Below are 18,861 nucleotides of genomic sequence, written 5' to 3'. Positions count from 1 at the left end.
AGACAGAAAAAGCAGCTGATGTAGAGGTATAATTAGGGATAATAAAGCATGTAACTTTTAAAAAGTCCCTAGATTAATTGAAAAAATTTGGTAACCATAATTTAACCTTTCTAATGCCCCCCCATATCATGCAAGCACCAACCTCCAGTTAAAAAGCAACAACAGATGGCTTTCCCTTGACTACAAAAAAGCTTGTTTTCCAAAATGGGGGTGCACAACCCAAGATTCAGAAATTCCCTTACTGAGAAATGCTGTGTTCTAGAGCTGGCTGACCACCTATAGATAGATATTTTGAACCTGCCTTATGCTCAGTAGCATTGCTGGTCCATAAAGCCCAGACTGGTAAAAAGCTCTCAGGAGGCCTCAGGCAAGGAAAGCCTTTTTCCACCATCTGCTAGCTACCTGATCCTTCTAACCAGGCTGGGACATTCTGCATGCCAAGCATCTGCTTTGCCACAGAGCCACGACATGCCCTTTCTTGGAGGGTAGTTACCCCAAGGGTCATCTAGTCCAACCCTCTTGCAATGCAGGAAATCTTTTGCCCAATGTGGGGCTTGAACCCACAACCCCGAGATTAAGAGTCTCATGCTTTACCGACTAAGCTGCCATCCCGTATATCTGCTTTGGATGCAGACGGCTCCAGGTTCAATGGGGCATCTCCAGTTATAGCAGGGGAAAGAAGCCTGCCTGAAACTTGGGAGAGGTGCTGCCAGTCAGTGTTGGCAATGCTCAGTTAGATGGACCAAGGGTTGGAGTCTGCATAAGGCCGCTTCCCATATTTCTACAAATATGTCCCTACTTTCCCCCTGATGTCTGAGACCTCTTGCAACCAAAGGGGGGAAATAATGCCCCAGTGTAGACCAAGAAGCAAATCCTCCTCAGCACCCCAACCATCTCTTTGGAGACTTGCGGGGGGGGGGCTGTCTGTGCAGCCTTGAGGACTAGCAACGTGGTGTTTTGTTTAAATGAGCTGGCATGTGTGCATTTCAGGATGCCAAATTCTGCAATTGCCGGGAAGAGATGGGGGAACAAGCATGCCCCTGCCCGTAGCAGCAAAGGCACAGGGGGGTGGGAAAAAATTTTTCAGCAGGATAATACACACACACACACACACAAAAAAAAAACTTTCTCTCCTTCATCCAGCCAAGCAATATTAAGAGATCAAGGACCCATTCCGAGATAGCCAAATGCACAAGGTGTGAAACAAGGACTTGCAAGCTAATCCTCCCAAAGTGAAATCAAGTAGCGCTTCACTCCCCAAAGCGGCGGTCCTTAGTGGAGCCCCCACGGGGCTTGGTCTGGACCAAACCCTTTGCCCGGCTCCCAATGGCCGCCCTGCGCCTTTAAGGCCTCTCCCCGTCTTCCCCCCTCCGCTTTTCCTCCGCCGGGGGTGGCACCGCCTCCCCGCCCCTCATTAGCGCTGACATCAGCCTTAAAAGTCCCAGCTTTGGGCGTGGAGGCGCAACGCAAGACGCGGCTTGATCGACCCGGTGTCTCGCTCGCAACAGCGCCTGCCTGCGACGCCCCGGTGGGAAGGTAAGGAGACGCTGCGGGAGAGAGGTGCCGGGGCTCAGCCTTCAGCTGCGCTTGCTCCGTCGTGGGACTGTTGTCCACGCGCAGCTGGCTGGTGGCAAGAAAAGCCGCCGCGCTCTGCACATGTGCCGATGAACTCTTTTTTTCCCCTCTCAGCGTGGTCTGTTCCGTGCCTGAGTTCCCAAGAGAGGCCTCGGTCCTGATTTCAGAGGGCAGAGCCGGAGGAGGAGTGGGATATATGCTATGCGGTGCAGATAATTGTGGTTCATAAATCGCGACACCCAAATAGTTCCCACCCCGGTTTAAGGCGTGAGCTGGATCAGGGGTGGGTGCTTTGGGAGAACAAAAAAAAGGGGGGGGCCTTGGGGAGAAAGAGGATTGATGTACCGGTATGTCGAGCTATTTCCCCTAATTATGTGTGGGCTTTTCAAATCGATCGCCACCCTTTCTGCTATAGGGGAGGTCTGGTCTGAAAGTTAAGAGACTGGGTGGTTTTTCCGAAGTTTTAGGGTAAACGGCGCTCCGGTCTAAGGGGCTCCTGTGTAAACGATGTAATTTTTTTTCCTCCCCGCCCAGTTGCCCTGTTCTGTTTGGGGAATGGCCAAAGCTCAGAGTCTGAATATTTACTTTGCTTTCAGAAGGTTCTATTTCCCCATAGGAGTGACTGCTGTCTCTAGTCCCAGAGAGCTGCTGCCAGTCAGTGTAGACAATACTGAGCTAGGTGGACAGCGTCTAAAAGGCATCTTTTAAGGCCCTTTCTTGATTTTTTTTGCCTTGCCCTGCATCTAAATGCCGGCCTGTGCAAACATGTGCGTTGCGGGATGATGTCACCTCCGCTATGCTCCTTTGCATCTTCAACCGGAATATAGATATTCACTGCCATAACTGGAGGCGGCGGGGGGGGGGGAGAGAAATCCCCCCCTGGTTAAGTAGCAGGACATAAAACCACCTCCACCACACCTGCCCAGTTTCTTGAACTTCCTTGGTCAGCTTCTTCAAAAGCAAACTGGAACTGAATTGGAGAGGAACCAGAAACTAGGAGGCTGTGACCCTAAGTGTACTTTATTGAAAGTGATGTCATAGAGCAGTAGAGTTGGAAAGGGACCCCGTGGGTCATCTAGTCCAACCCCCTGCAATGCAGGGATATTTTGCCCAATGCAGTTCTCGAACCCACAACCCTGAGATTGAGAGCCTCGTGATCTACTGGCTTAGCTATTGCAGCTGTACTTATCTTTCGCTTCCTCCTACACACGTGTTTGTGTGTGCGTTTGTGTGTACACTTGACAAAATTTAATCCAAAGGAAATATGTTTAGGACAAGAGCATTCATCCAGACTAAGCTACACTTAAATCCTAGGCACACTTAAACTGCAGCCTTAACTCTTCTTGACTGGGAGCAAGCCCATTTGAATTCAGTGGGACTTAACTTGTGAGTAAGCATGGCTAGGATTGGGAACCAGCCCCACTGAAAGCAACAGGGCTCGCTACTGACTGTATGTAGAACTGCGTGTACAATTTTATTTTGGAGTTTTTAACTGGTTGGATAAAGTTTCTCCTGAGCATACTTTCACCCTCCTTTTGCGCTTCTTTGCAACTCCCCCCCCCCATTTGCTACATCTCCCTTCCAGTTTTGGGTTTGCTCTGGACTGGAGTCTCTATCTACCGGGGTTTTTTCAGCGGGGCCTGCCTCACCCCGCGCCAAAATCTGTTATCAATGGGATAGAGCAGGCGGAGGGGGGATGTGGTTTCCTAACTCTGTGCAACCGCTTTTGAGTAATGAGGTCTGAATGAGTAATTGTCTCTATTTATGCAGAAAAAAAGAAGTGGGGGGGGGGGGAGAGGAATTTGAACGGCATCACTGAGCAGACCCTCTCCTGGAAATGAGACAATTTGGCAATGTCTCCTTGCAGACTGTCTTTTGCTTCTTTCAACTGAGGCACGTCCTCGACTGATCTCTGACGGAGGTCGGAATGTAGGGATGACGAAACTGGTGGGGCGGCGGCGGGGGGGGGCGCAGAGAAGTTTTCTTCTGAGCCTGCTTCCAGTCTACGCAAGAAAGGACTGAGTTGCCCTGATGATGACTTGTTAGGGAAGGATTTCAGCCGCCCAGGGCTGTGGTCACAAAACGGAAGAAGTCTAAGTTACTTTTCTAGTGGGAGAATACAAGGTGGGCAGAAAGGCATGCGTGGGTTCCATTGTTACCTTGTGGAACTCCTTGCCACAGGAGGGAGCGGCGGCAGCAGTAGCTGATCAGTTAGGGCATTGGTATAGCACTCTGGCTGAGGATGAGCTTGAGATCAGGCGACCTTGCCTTTTCAAAACTATCTCTGTGCCTCATGTCCACATATTGAGATTATATTTGCCTAGGGCCTAGGTCACAAGGCACTTGTAAGGGTTTCAGTTTTATACAGGAGAGTGAAGTATCTTTCATGCGATTTAAGCCCAGCCTTGTCCATGAATATTTCCATGGGTTTTGACCCATGATAGAGCCTCCATAGCAAGGCCCAGTGTATCCTGGATTGCTAGGCACTGCCATAGGCCCTAACTCATGAGCTTTTCTTATCATGGGGAGGCTGTGGCCCTCCGGAAGTTGTTTGATTCCAGCTCTCATCAGCCCCAGCTAGCAGGGCCAATGGTCAGGGCTAAGAGGAACTACGGAGTCCAGCAACGGTTACATGTTGGCTACTGTCATGGATGCATTAGTTGAGATTCCTGCATTACAGGGGGTTGGACTAGATGACCCTAAGGATCCCTCCCAACTCTATGATTCTATGACCCTCCCAAATACAGGGTAAGCAGGATGGGGGTGTAGCCCAAAGGTGGCTCTGCTGTTTTGCATGTGGATGACCCCAGTTTTGAATTCTGACATGTCTTTTTCACAGATCAGCAGCAGATAATAAGGGAGAAGAAGTCATTTAGCTCTGTGGCCTTGGAGAGTGACTGCTGCGTAGCCAGCAGTGAGTTAGTTGGAACCTTGATCTGATTTTAAAAAATTCAAAAAGTGCTCAGGGCTTGCCTCTGCCTTAAAAACTTTCAAGGCCCTTGGCACGCTTTCAGATGTTGAAAGGCAAAAGTAATGTGTGGCTGCAGCAGACCCGTGTAGAATTCCCCCGGTATATTTTCATTTGGGAACAGCTACAGCTCCGTGTCTCACCTGGGAAGCAAACCTGGTTTTGTGTCTGTAATGTGGATACTGCTAGCAGCCTGATAAGACAGGTCAGAATTGCTTTGGGTGCTGGAAGAGAGTTATAAAACTCCTTTCCAAATGCATATTGAATGTTCTAGGTGCCCTGACTTTTGTAATATTTGATATGCTGACATTGAGGCTGAAGTGGGCTCTTGTTTTGTGCAGCCTGAATAAGGAACTGGAGTTGGCACACCCCTGAACCCCAAAATAAGCTCTGGGCTGACTTATGCCACAAACCCCCATGACCTGGAAGCTGCCTGCTTTCAGCTACACCCCCATTTTCTCCCAAAGCTATGCAAGCATTGGCACACATACAGAGCTGGTAATTGATGCTGCATTGTTTGAAATGGGTGTGGAACACCCTGATAATAAGGGATAGGACCCGTTTTAATTTTAAGCAAAAGGAAACCGCCCTCTTTCTTGCCTGCCTTCTCTTCTCCAGTACACACACAGCTTCCTTTGTTAGACTTGGGTCAATTCTGCAATGGGAGCCTTGGGCGCAGGAAGTCATAAACCAGGGGTGGGAAGCCTTGGGCCGAGGGGCCAATGGTGCCCCCTCAAAGCTTCTCTATCCAGCCTTTGGTATTCACCCCAGGCCATGCCCCTCACAAGGCCCTGAATATATTTGCTGGCTGGGATGTGCCTGATAATGCCTCTTGCTTCAAGGCTGGGTTGCGGCTTTCCATCAGGTGTTTTGGGATGAACAGGTTCTGGAGCCTGAGCTTCATCTAAAACCACAAGTTAAAAAATCAATTTGGGGGGAAATCCATCCAATAAACATTAGATAGTCACCAGGGCTAGCTGGCTAAATTAGCCCTACTTGGGCCAGCAAGGAGGCCAGGGAAGAATTAGCTGTAAGGTCCCAGAGCGGGTAATCTTCATAAAAAGGGGAGGGGGGGACAGAAGGGAGATAAAATATCAGATTGAGTTCAAATTAAAGGCCCGGCAGAATAGCTCTGTCTTGCAGGCCCGGCGGAAGGAGGTGAAGTCCTGTAGGGCCCTAGTCTCATGGGACAGAGCATTCCACCAGGTCGGAGCCATCACTGAAAAGGCCCTGGCCCTTGTCGAGGATAGTCTGACTTCCTTAGGGCCCGGGACCTCTAAACTATGGTTTTTCATGGACCTTAGGGCATACCAGGAGACGTGGTCCCGTAAATACGAGGCTTGGATACCCACAATGCCCTGCTAGGGAGCAGTGCTATTTCCAGGGCATTATGAGGAATCTTGAAATGGCAGGTGGCACTCAGACTTGGCTGTTCAGTGACCCATACAGGTGACCATGAGGACGGAAATGGATGATTGACATAGCTGGGTACGTGTGTGATTTATTAACTTGCCTTTTAACATGGGCGCGTTTGTCTATGTCTTGCACATTGGCCTGTGTTGCTGTGGTTAGCGGTTGCCTGGTTGAGGTGTGTGTTGGGGTGTGTGTTGAGCACAGCCTAAATAAGCACAGCCCTTGACAGGCTGAGTTGCTGCTGTTGCTGATGGCATAAATCAAGCGGAAAATCTCTGCCTGGGCTGTACCACCTGCAGCTGCATTGCAGCCTCCACAGATGGCGGCAGCACTTCCTGCGTGGCGGAGAGGCTGCGAGGCCAAACTTTATCTCTGGTGTTACCGTAGATTTCTACATAGCAGGCAACGCCTCGTTTACATGGGGGCTGATTTCCGAGGAACTGCATGTTTTGTTTTAAATGAAATCGCATCGATTGGGAACACCATTGGAAAAACCTGCAAACACCCTCTAAACCAGGCATCCCCAAACTGCGGCCCTCCAGATGTTTTGGCCTACAACTCCCATGATCCCTAGCTAAGAGGACCAGTGGTCGGGGAAGATGGGAATTGTAGTCCAAAACATCTGGAGGGCCGAAGTTTGGGGGTGCCCTGCTCTAAACCTCTGGAAACCCTCAAAAGGCCATTTAAAAAGCCAAAGATCCACCAAACCCCACCACAGCCTCCTTGCCCAAACGCCAACTCTCCACAGGCCTCAATAGTCGGTGCAAAGGCTTCTGGGATTGCAAGGTGCCATTTTTGCCATTCCATGCTCTTTTAAGGCCGTTTTTGCCCCCTTTTGTTTCTTGGTTCGCAGTGATACGTGCATGCACTTGTCTGTACAGGGACTACTTCTCCCTAACACCATCACCGCCCCGGCCTGCTGAATGATGGGGCAGTGAAGCATTAATACTACCTGGTATACCAGAGCCAGCAAATGTGGACAGCCTGAAAGGGTGAGCTACAGGTGTGAGCGTTTCTTTGCCTGCATTCCAGGCGCACAAAAATCGGAGGCTTGAGGTTTCCTTGCCTCTGCCTTGGAATGTACTGGTACAACCTGAGCCTCTGCTTATCGCTTTTGGAGAGTGAGGAAGGGAATTAGCTAACTTGATTGCTACTTCCTGGAATTGGTGGAGGAGCTGAGTCCACCTCCAGAAATGGAGACGGGAGGGGTGGCTGAGAAGCAGGCCTTGTGCGAGGCCTTGTTGTGAAATGGCAGAGGCCTGAACTCGGGGATCCCATGTTTATTAGGCACCTCTCCTTATTGCCCTCAATGCAAATGGGGAAGCTCCCTTTCCCATGTCACTAGCAGGTCAGCATTTTTTTTTTAAAAAAAATCTACTAAATTAAAAAAATATGACTAGAGCTTGATTAAAATAATCCAAGCTGGCTGCGGCAGAGGAAACCGGGAGCCGCAAGCGCTGCGTGTGTCATCTGTCTTCTTTCCAGGATCAGCGGTTTGGTTTGGTTTGTTATTTAAAAAGGTGTGGCTCAAACACAAATCCTGGCTTTCTTTTCTTAAATAAACGTTTAACTGACTTTGCTGTGTTGGAGGGTGTGTAGGTCCTAGAGAATCTCAATTCCACCCCCCACCCCTGTTCGCACTCCATTATTGTTGCCAAGGTGGGGGTTTTAATCTGGTGACTTTTAGATTCTAATGGCAACCAAACAGGTGGAAATGACCTCTGCAGAGGCCTTACTCAAGGTATAGCAAGTGGAACAAATTCTCTGCCTCCTAAGGCACATGTGTGTGCAGAGTATGTTCTAAACCCAGGCAGTGCTCCTGAGCATGTGTAAAGAATTGGGTTGCTTCCAGGTGACCTGTTTGCTGAGCGTTCCTTCTGATTTGCTTGCGCAAATTTTGTGGGGAGGTTAGTAAATATCAGCTATATATTGAGCATTCATTATGGTTTGTTCTCGGCGAGGTTTGACATTGTGTCAATTCGCTCGTTTTTCCCTGTCTTCTTTATTGCAAAAAGTCTGTGCTGTTGTTTTTAAAAGTTGGGTTAAGCAGTTTTGTTGTGCCAAATCAATTACTTGTACAACCTGAATTTGCTGGTGTGTGATTTGAACCCCGCCTGAAAATAGAGACAGTCTGGAAGCCCCCTTGTTCTCTAGCGTGAAGAACATGCTTGCACATCTACCCACCACATGCTCCGGACGATTTTGTGCATCCTGAAATTGGGGGGGCTTGCAGCGACTCAAGACAGACCGGCAGATGGCTGTGCTACTATGGGGTTTGAATTTCGAGGTATTGCTAAGAGACATCGGTCACAAAAATAGTTGGGGATGGTGGCGGGGAGGAGGAGCATGACATAGCGCAGATGAAAAGAGAGAACCGCTTCCAGCGGCCTTGTGTTTTTACCATGGAGTACCAGCTGTGTCCTGCTGGTCCTGACTGTGGAGATCTCACAGTATTGATTTTACAGACATGCACACACAACAGCGAGTATCCTCGTTACCAGGAAAAACATATACAAGATACTTGTATCACTCTCATTTCAGAAACCGCTTGGAAAGTACCTGAACATTTCACCCCATGACTTCCCTTCTAGTGGGGTTATGGACCATTTGTAAAAAAAAAGAAAATGAAAGCTTAATGCGAGTGTCTGGAGGCAGTTGGAGGTTGGACGGCGGCTAACAGATTGAGGTTGAATCCTGACAAGACAGAAGTACTGTTTGTGGGGGACAGGAGGCGGGCAGGTGGGGGGGGGACTCCCTGGTTCTGAATGGGGTAACTGTGCCCCTGAAGGACCAGGTGCACAGCCTGAGAGTCATTTTGGACTCACAGCTGTCCATGGAGGCGCAGGTCAATTCTGTATCCAGGGCAGCTGTTTATCAGCTCCAACTGATATGCAGACTGAGACCCTACCTGCCCGCGGACTGTCTTGCCAGAGTGGTGCATGCTCTAGTTATCTCTCGCTTGGACTACTGCAATGCGCTCTACGTGGGGCTACCTTTGAAGGTGACCTGGAAACTACAACTAATCCAGAATGCGGCAGCTAGACTGGTGACTGGGAGCGGCCGCCGAGACCACATAACACCGGTCTTGAAAGACCTGCATTGGCTCCCAGTGCGTTTCCGAGCACAATTCAAAGTGTTGGTGCTGACCTTTAAAGCCCTAAATGGCCTCGGTCCAGTATACCTGAAGGAGCATCTCCACCTCCATCACTCTGCCCGGACACTGAGGTCCAGTGCCGAGGGCCTTCTGGCGGTTCCCTCACTGCGAGAAGCAAAGCTACAGGGAACCAGGCAGAGGGCCTTCTCGGTAGTGGCACCCGCCCTGTGGAACTCCCTCCCATCAGATGTCAAAAAGAAAAACAACTACCAGACTTTTAGAGGAAATCTGAAGACAGCCCTTTTTAGGGAAGCTTTTAATCTTTAAGAAATTAGTGTATTTTAATATTTCTGTTGGAAGCCGCCCAGAGTGGCTGGGGAAACCCAGCCAGATGTGCGGGGTATAAATAATAAATTATTATTATTATTATTATTATTATTATTATTATTATTAAAATCTACAGCACCAGTGAAGGCTTTCCCTGTGTGGCGGATCCCGATCAAGGGGATTGCAAGGCTTGGTTTGCATGATGATCCCAGCTGGATCAAACTAAGGAGCATTCTTGGTAGCTGATCTTATCAATAGCTAATCTGCGTCCCCTCTGGATAGATGTTCCCGTGTTACAACTCCCGTCAACCCATTTAGCGATTAGCTTACCTGAGTTTCTGACACTGCGACCCTTACTGCTGTCCATGATGGCTAGAATTGGAGTTCAACATCTGGGGGGTGGAGGCAGGTTAAGACGTCCCTGATTAGGCCTGTCGGCAGCTAAATCGAGCCTCTGCATTCAGGAGCAGTCTACCCCTGAATGCCAGGGAGCAGCTTCAGGGGAAGGCTGCTGCCTTCTTGCTGTCCTGCTTGTGAACTTCCCACAAGCACCTGGCTGGTTGCCTGAGGTCTGGCAGGGGTCGTGGCTGGCAGGGGGCATGGAGATGCTGGGGAAACAGGCCTGTGTGAGACTGTCTGAGCCTGTCTGTAGCCTCTTCCACCCAAATTAGGCCTTATGGGACCGAGAATGCAAGGAAAAAGTTGTATTGCTACAACAGTGCCTTGTATAAATACTGTATGAGGAAAGTGTTTGTTTGTTTTTCACACACACACCCGGGACCCCATAAGCTGCAGCTCCTGCCTTTGGCCAACTTCCACTGCCCTCCCTACTTTTGCAGGGAGAAAAAATGTGCCTTTTTTTTTGGCAAGGGCTACTGTGGCTTCAGAAAAAGCTGTACTGGAAGAGGAGGCAAGAGATGGGGTGAGCCAGGGTGTTGGCTGCGGTGCTTAATCACGCTTTTGAGAACTGCCACTTCCCTCGCCTCTTGCACATAAAAGGGAAAAGTAGCTGTTACTTGGAATGCGGGAGAAAAGAGATCTTCTTACTCCTCCGGCAGCTGGGACTAGGCCAGGTTCATGAAGGGGGGAAAGAAAGAGGAGGAAACACAGGCTAATAAAATGTTCAAAAACTCCTGACTCTCCAGGCCAAGCATCCCCAAACTTCGGCCCTCCAGATGTTTTGGACTACAATTCCCATCTTCCCCGACCACTGGTCCTGTTAGCTAGGGAACATGGGAGTTGTAGGCCAAAACATCTGGAGGGCCGCAGTTTGGGGATGCCTGCTCCAGGCTATTTCCTCTCTTCAGCCTTTGGGAAGCTTGCGCTGTTAAGCAGCAGCGGATGAACGAACCACGATCCTGCACTTTAAAAAAAAAAAATTGCAGAATTTTATTCTATTTATCATTCTTACATGTGCTGGAAGCTGCCCAGAGTGGCTGGGGTGTAAAAATAATAATAATTAATGCATTTACACCCCACCCTTTTCTCCAAGGAACTCAAGGAGGCATACATCATTCATCCCCTTCCTCAATGAAATTGGTCCAAGGTCACCCAGTGAGCTTCATGGCAGCTTGGGAATTCGAACCTTGGTCTCCCAGGTCCTAGTCTGGAGCTCTAACCACTACACCACCCTGGCTGTGGTTCTCCAATCTGCCCTAGCCTGATGATTCCCCGTGGGTTGTAGTAAAAGTAGACAACATTTTCTCCAGCCTGCATTCCTTAGAATGTCTAGGCGCCATTTATTTTGTTCCAGTGAGATTTGCTATTATTTTAATTCTTCATTTCATTTCTATACTGCTTTATATGTTAAAGGAAAAAAATCACAAAAGTGGAGATGGAGACGTCGGTCACCAACCTGGTATCCAGAGATCTCTACATGGTTGCAGATTAGACCTGTACCAGTAGCAAAATGCACCTGGCTAATTTCTGACACTGCTTCTGAGGGCCACATGACAGTCGTGAGCAGGGCCAGAGGCAAAAGCAGGTGGAATGCTGAATGCAGATTTTGCCTTTCCTCAGCAGGCCTGTTCTGAGCCTCTCACACACATTCGCCTCTCTGTTCTCAGCAAGAGGCATTGTCAGAGTTCAGGGACAGATTTCCAACCAGGTCCAAACCTTTGAGGAAAGTACAAAGGTGGAGCAGGGAGGGGTCTCCCCTGGGGAAACAACGTGAGTGGGGGAGAGCCTCAGGGGCCAGGTGGAGAGGCATGGAGGGCCACATATGGCCCTCGGGCCCTTGGCTCCCCACCCCTGCCTTAGCCTCTCAGGTGGCGTAACCACCAAGGGCAACCATGGCCTCTACATCCTTTTAAGGACCCGTGAAATGGGTTTTGTGTCAGCGGATCTTGCAGGATGTTCGAGAGCCTTTGAGTATGTAATGAGGCATGGGAGAGGCTGGAAGAAGATGCTTTCTTTTCTTACCTCGGTGAGAAAAACCCAAACTGGCAGAGTTGGGGATGCGAGGCAGTGTGCTGGGAGACATTCGTGGATGGAAAAGGAATGCTAGTGTGCAGATTAGAATTAAGGCCGCCATTCTCAGGAGCTGTCTGCTGCGCTAGTGTGATAAATTGTGCTGGCTTTAGGAACATTGGAATCTGCCTGGCACTGAGTCAGGCCAAGGACTGACATTGCCCACACGGACTGGCAGCGTCTCTTCAGGGTCTCCTGCAGGAAGTCTTTCCTAGCCCAAATTGGAGATGCCAAGGATCTTCTGTAAGCAAAGTCAGATGTTCCGACCCTGAACCCTTCTTCCTGGGTAACCCAGAGGATGGGTAAAATAACTTTTTCCACTCTCTACTCTAAACACACGCCAAAGCCAAGCTTCTTCTGGTTTTATAAGATAGTTTAATTCAGAGAAAGTCTCTCCCATCAGATGTTTAACTGTCCTGGCTGGGAAGTATCCATATTGGAAAGGAAAAGTTAAGATAGACTTCCATCAAATCCTCTTTTTCTTTCAGAAGCCTGCTATTCAGTGACTTCAGTGTTAAAGTGCTTGCTGGGACGTTTGTTTTGAAAGCAGGATTGGTTGGCGTCACCTGCCTTAGTTACAGAGTTCCTTTGCAGTGTCTCTGCTCTGTCAATTAAACTGGCCCCAGTTTTCCACCCATTTCACAGCTGAGAAAACAGAGGCTGGCAATAGCCTTGTCAAAGGGTTCACACCTTTTCAGTACAGGCACTCAGAAGTCAACAGTTGCCCAATAGATGGATCTGTAAGCTGGACCTGACCAGAGCACAACAGCAAATCTCCCCCACCTTGCTGAACACAGGGCTGTGTTTACCTTAAAAATAAGCTGCTTTTCAGTGTAACTTGAAGCCCTTAGGGTGGCTATATATTAACCAAAGGTGTTTTTTTTAACCCCTCGCCAGTTCATTGGTTAAAAGCCTGGACTAATGCCACAGCTGTGTGTCTCAGTCGGGAGCCTTATAAGACTCTTGCACTTATTTCCCTGTTGCCACAATCTCCCTTACCTGGCACATCCTCCCACAAAACCCAGCTCCTTTTCCTCCAGAGCTGGCGCTGCCAGATAATAAGCAACAATCTGTGAGCCCGGGAGGCCCCTGGCATTATCCAGATTTAGCGTGTCCAGGCTTGCTTGGTGTCTGTCGGGCTGACGGGTAAAGGACGGCTTAGTGTGGTCAGCAAATTCCATGCAAGGCTGAAGGCCCGTAGCTTGGTGTCGCTAGCCTGTGCTTGGTGCTCAGAAGGTTCCAGGTTCAAGTTCCACCATCTTGGAGTGGATTGAGAAAGACCCCGTCCTTTTAATTAAAATGCATGAATGGAATAAACAGCTGGGGCAGAAGGGCTGGCTGTTGGCTTCAAATCCTGAAATGGAGAGGTGGTTTGCCAGGGTGCTTTCAGTGGGCTTTTTCACCTGGAAGAGGCGCTGCATCCACCCCTGCCTCTCTCTTGCGTCACCATATCAGGGCAGGGAAAGCTGGGGTTGCAACATTATACTGCGGTTGCAGGGGGGCAGCTTGTGGCTGCTGCAGGACACCCCATCTGGAGCCAGAGCAGAGTCAAACCTTCCTCAGCTGCTTCTGGGGCCTATATATATATCTCAAAAATCTTGGACAGTGCTGCTGAAATGGAGCAGGCTTCAACCAAACTGTAGCTTTACTGGCTTGGAACATCTATTTGAAAAGGAAGGAAGGCCTTGCAGCAACCTATTTACGAGCCATAATGACAGGCAGAGATCGGAGGCTGGGAGAGTTTTATAGGCAGCCGCAATTGGGACTGAATGGTGGATCTACATAAGAAGTGTAACTGCCCAATAAAACGTCGGCAGCTGCAGTCTTTGTGCTTCATCCAGATGCCCCCAAAGGATTTGGGGAGGAGGTTTTCTCTCTCTCTCACTCTCGTAATAGACTCTTCCTTGGCTGACCTACCCTGGATTAGGCTTTTTAACATCTAAATCCATGCATTTGAACATGAACCTGGCAGGGGGTTCGGATAGCTTGCTTTATTCTACCTGCTTTATTTTACTTATATTCCACGTTTCCTCCAAGGAGCTCAAGTTGGTGCACACCGTTCTCCTCATAACAGCCCTGTGAGGTAGCTTAGGCTGAGAGACAGTGAGGGGCACCCAGCGAGTTTCAGGGTTGTGCGGGGATTTGAAACCTAGGCTTGCCTGGTCCTTGTCTGGCACTCTAAGCCAGGCATCCCCAAACTGCGGCCCTCCAGATGTTTTGGCCTACAACTCCCATGATCCCTAGCTAACAGGACCAGTGGTCAGGGATGATGGGAACTGTAGTCCAAAACATCTGGAGGGCCGAAGTTTGGGGATGCCTGCTCTAAGCACTAGACTGGCTCTTTAACGCTTACCAGCATACATTTAACTCCCTGTATTTCAGAAGATGAGAGGTGTGTTCCAAATGAGCCAGAGCAGGACAGTGTGGCCTGGCAGGAGAGTGGGGGGTAAAGAGGGGGTAGTCTGGAGAAAGTCCCAAGGGTCAGAGAGAGAGATACCTGGGGGGGGGTTGCATTTGGCCCCTAGAATCAAGATCACCTGCCCTCTGCTCTAGAGCAAAACAGTTCTCCTTGGCTCAATGTTGTTCTGGTATCCATCTGTCTCAAGAGACAATGGAGTGTGCCTCTAGGGGTGAAGTCAAACTCCTGGAGAATCACGGCGCCTGCTGTGGCTGCATAGTCCGATAATTTCTAACAGCTGTTTTTGCTGCCATGGCAGCACCAGTCACCTTTCCGGGTGCAAGGCTGGGCAGTGTGCATGGAGGTCGTGGGCTGGCATCCACAGAGATTAGCTGGTGGGGTGGAAGGCAGGGGGGAGACCAAGAATAGGAGAAGCCAGAGCCAATGTCGGGCAGAGGCAGCTCCTGATTGGTTGTAAGAAAGAAGGCAGGCGGGCTGGTGGAGCAGCTGCCTTCATGGCTTACAGGATACCTGCAGAAGCAAATAATAGCTTTATAGCAGGTTTGTGGATGAGTCCCTCAAAGTACTGGTGCATGCAAATCCTTGTGTACTTTGCATAGCCTGATTGGTCACTCAAGTGGTCCAGATATCTACAGCATTTCTCTAGCACCACCATCTCATTAACAAAGAACAGGAATAAACTAAAACCAGTGCTTTTTTTCTTTAAAAAAATGTTTAGGGGTACTCCCGTTTTGGCTGAAGAAATTCACCACTTTATAGTTCAAATTGGGAAAAATAAATACAGTAATTGGACAAAAGGCTTCAATTGGGGGTATGCGTACCCCTGCATCCCCTCAGAAAAAAGCACTAACCAAAACCTTTGAAGTACTATATAGTGATGTTAAACCAGCAATAGAAAGTGGTAGCAATTTTTTATTTTTCAAGCCTGGACAACTAAAACATTTTCACCTGGTGCAAAAGCGCTGGAGCACAGGGAGTGGAATGTGGCCTTCCAAGGGCCAGACAGAGTGGCCTTGGGGGCTGCAGTGGACCCCTGGCCTGAGCTTCCCCACCTCTGATTTAGGCATGTAGCCTTTTTTTAAAAAAAAAATCTACACCAGTTGCATGGGGAACCTCTGGCCCTAGACTTGTTGCTGAACTACAATTCCCATTGGCCATGCTCGCTAGGGCTGATGGGAATTATAGTACAACAGCCTTTGGGCGCCACAGGTTCTGCACTCCTGAGCTATGGGCAATATAATGGCTAGAGCAGCACAGCCTGCTTGGCATACAGACCTGTCCCCAGGTGACCCCCCCTTTCCTCCTTCCCCTTTCTTAATGGCTGGGGAGGGGAAAGGGTTTCCTGCTTCTTTCCTAAATGTTGTTTTTGCTAGCACACTCGATCTGGCCCCAGAGTGGTCTCTGCTGTAGGTTAACTGCAGGAAAAGCCTTGAGAGTCCCCTCTCCCTCCCCACAAAGCTTTGCCGGTTCTAGGAATTGTCCCTATCTGAAACCTCCTTTGCTTCCTGATTGCTAACTTGGCCCTGTGTCTGCCTCTTCTAGGGTGGCTTCCGCTCTTAAATCCGGTGGGGCCTCTCTGCGCTCTCTAGATGATCGAGTCTGATCTTTGAGCATTCTGGTGTTCTTTTTCCTCCACTGCATAACCCCGCATTGCCCTCTGCTTGGCAAATGGGTGCTGCAAAAGGGCAGGCAAACCTGGGACTTGGTACGGGTGTGTAAATGGACACTTTTTCCTGACTGCTTGGGGTGAAGGCAGGGCCGGTGGTAGGGTTTTTTGCGCCCTAGGCGAGATCACTTTCTGCCCCCCCCCCAATTAATTAAAAAAATAAATAGAAAAAATGAAAATAGAAAATAGAAAAAATTAAGACATAGAAAAAATAAAAATAAAATAAAAAACAGCTGAGAGGCGTGGCGAGGCGGCCCCAGGGGAGCGCGAGCCTGGGGCCGCCTCCACTGCGCCTGTCAGCTGTTGAGCGGCTTCAGGCCACTCTCCGGAGGCACGCGCGGGATAGCAGCCTGAAGCTACTCAACAGTGACAGGCGCAGTGGAGGCGGCCCCAGGCAGCGGCAGGCAGGCTGGCCAGCGCCCCCTCCATTTTGGCGCCCTAGGCAGCTGCCTAGTTTGCCTAAATGGACGCGCCGGCCCTGGGTGAAGGGAAATTGCCTGCAGGTGATGATCAGATGGGGAGCTTAGCCTCCACGGGCTGCCTTAATAGAGGCACCAAACAAACAGACACACATCACATGCCCTGAACACACATGCGCACCAAGGACTGAGATGAGCTTTAGACAATGTATGCTAGGGTGAAGAGGGCCTTGGACCAATGTGCATTACTTAGCTGCCTCTTGCACACTCTCCAACCATTATGCATCTACTCTTTTTGGCAATGCAAATTGCAGGCGTTGGGGGGAGGGTACAGGGCTGCAGTGGAGGACAAAGGGTTAAGCCCCCTTTTAATGGGCTCCAGGGTCCAATTGCCTATTGAAACCCCTTTAGATAGGCAGCAAGCAGCATTTAACCTAGTGATTTTTGGTTAGAGGGTAGACTTGTTGCAACCGAGCAAAGAGATGCTGTTGTTTGTTGTTTGTGGTAGGATCTGCATTAGTTGGATAGAAAAATGGTTTCTAGTACTAGTCTGGAGAAGAACAGGGCAGCCATGCTTGTTCTCTCATAGTTAAGGTAAGAGACCCCTGACCATTAGGTCCAGTCGTGACCGACCCTGGGGTTGCGGCGCTCATCTCGCGTTATTGGCCGAGGGAGCCGGCATTCAGCTTCCAGGTCATGTGGCCAGCATGAAAAGCCGCTTCTGGCGAACCAGAGCAGCACACGGAAATGCCGTTTACCTTCCCGCCGGAGCGTTACCTATTTATCTACTTGCACTTTGACGTGCTTTCGAACTGCTAGGTGGGCAGGAGCTGGGACCGAGCAACGGGAGCTCACCCCATCGCGGGGATTCGAACCGCCGACCTTCTGATCGGCAAGCCCTAGGCCAGGCATCCCCAAACTTCGGCCCTCCGGGTGTTTTGGACTACAATTCCCATCATCCCTGACCACTGGTCCTGTTAGCTAGGGATCATGGGAGTTGTAGGCCAAAACATCTGGAGGGCCGCAGTTTGGGGATGCCTGCCCTAGGCTCTGTGGTTTAACGCACAGCTCTAATTTTGAGGTCCAGGATAGAAGTGGGAGGAGGAGAATGGTTGTAAAAAAAGGATGCAACCTGAGAGTATGAGTCTAAACCACGACAGGCCAGCTGAAGTTAAAGATATGGGAACAGCCTGGGGATCCTTAACGCTGATCTAACACCAAGCCCTCTTCTGCAAGCTGAGTTGCACTCAAATTTCCAACCCCTCTATCCTCTGTTTCCAGGGACTGTTTAGTAAAGAGTGGGCAACAAATTGAATAATAATCCAGACTCTGTCCACAAAACCTGCAATTTGCTGCTTTCCCCCTCCCTCTTGGCTTCGATTTAAAAAGCCTTAAATGGCTAAGGACCAGCTCTCCATATGTGCCTCTTCTGAAGGAGGTTCATAGGGTGGCAACACAAGAACAGGCCTTTTCTGTGGTGGCTCCCTGTTTGTGGAATGCTCTCCCCAGGGAAGCTTCCCTGACACCTTCATTGCGTGTCAAAGCCCCAAGAAATCCCAATAACTCACACGGACACATTAATTTTTGTTTGGTTTTTGGGCAATTAATTTTGGGCCACAACTTTATTTAAAATACAAATTATTTTTTGAGTGTTGGCTTAGGCTTTGGTTAATCCTTCTGTCCACTCTAAGGGACAGGACCATTTCCATCTGACCATTGGGTCAGGACCATACCATCTGCCCCGTTGGGCAGGACCAATTCCATCTGACCATTGGGTCAGGACCAGCTCCGACTTACCTAGGGTTGGTAAGTCAAGTAAACACCCCAAGGGATTGGAGGTACGGTTTCCCAGTACTCTCCTTCCCCCTAGGAGTGTTCCCCAAGGCTCGGCTCTGTATTGGACACACCAATCCTGCCTATGGCAGGATGATGGACTAGAGTCCCTGAGCCCCAGGATTCCTTTAACGGAATACTTCTATAAGGAGCAATAAAGGAGGGGTAGGCATTTTAAGCCATGCCCCTCCCATACCAATTTAACCAAAGCCTAATGGCCAATCAAGCCGCCTCGGCTTGCCGCCAACACTCAATTTCCTAGCCATCTTCTTAAATCCTCGGAAACATCCCTCAACCAGGCGTCATTCCCAACCGGGGACAAATGAACTCCATCGGGACGAAAGAGGGAAGTGGCCTTAAACGTAATTTCCGGATGCGGTATTACAACCCCACCTGACTCTAGAACCAACTTGGAAATTGCATTATTAACACGTTTCCTAGCCTTTTCCGTGGCAGCCGGGCGAAGGCTGCCCGTCCACTCGATGCGTTGAAGCAGCTGAGACCAGATTATGGTGACACCCGGCATCAATGTCTTCAGACGTGTCAAATCAGATTGAATTGTTTCTGCAGTATATTACTTTTGGCTGCTGAACAGTCTATGGCAGGGGTGCTCAAACTTTTTTTCAAAGAGGGCCAGATTTGATGAAGTGAACATACATGAGGGCTGACCAAAGATGT

The 18,861-nt window shown here is 49.5% G+C and overlaps 1 protein-coding gene across 1 annotated transcript in view; it reads left to right on the top strand.

Annotated features, from left to right (window-relative positions):
* Positions 1-1,401: 1,401 nt before the first annotated feature.
* The window catches only part of TAGLN2 (transgelin 2), a 31,789-nt gene continuing 14,329 nt past the window's right edge, over positions 1,402-18,861 (top strand). Inside the window, exon 1 of the mRNA XM_035098187.2 lies at positions 1,402-1,536. The gene's annotated coding sequence lies outside the window, so the exon portion shown is untranslated. The remainder of the gene's footprint in view (positions 1,537-18,861) is intronic.

Source organism: Zootoca vivipara, chromosome 17 (genome assembly GCF_963506605.1).
Source record: "Zootoca vivipara chromosome 17, rZooViv1.1, whole genome shotgun sequence".
Taxonomy (NCBI): Eukaryota; Metazoa; Chordata; class Lepidosauria; order Squamata; family Lacertidae; genus Zootoca; species Zootoca vivipara.
This window is presented reverse-complemented; position numbering and strand designations above follow the sequence as displayed.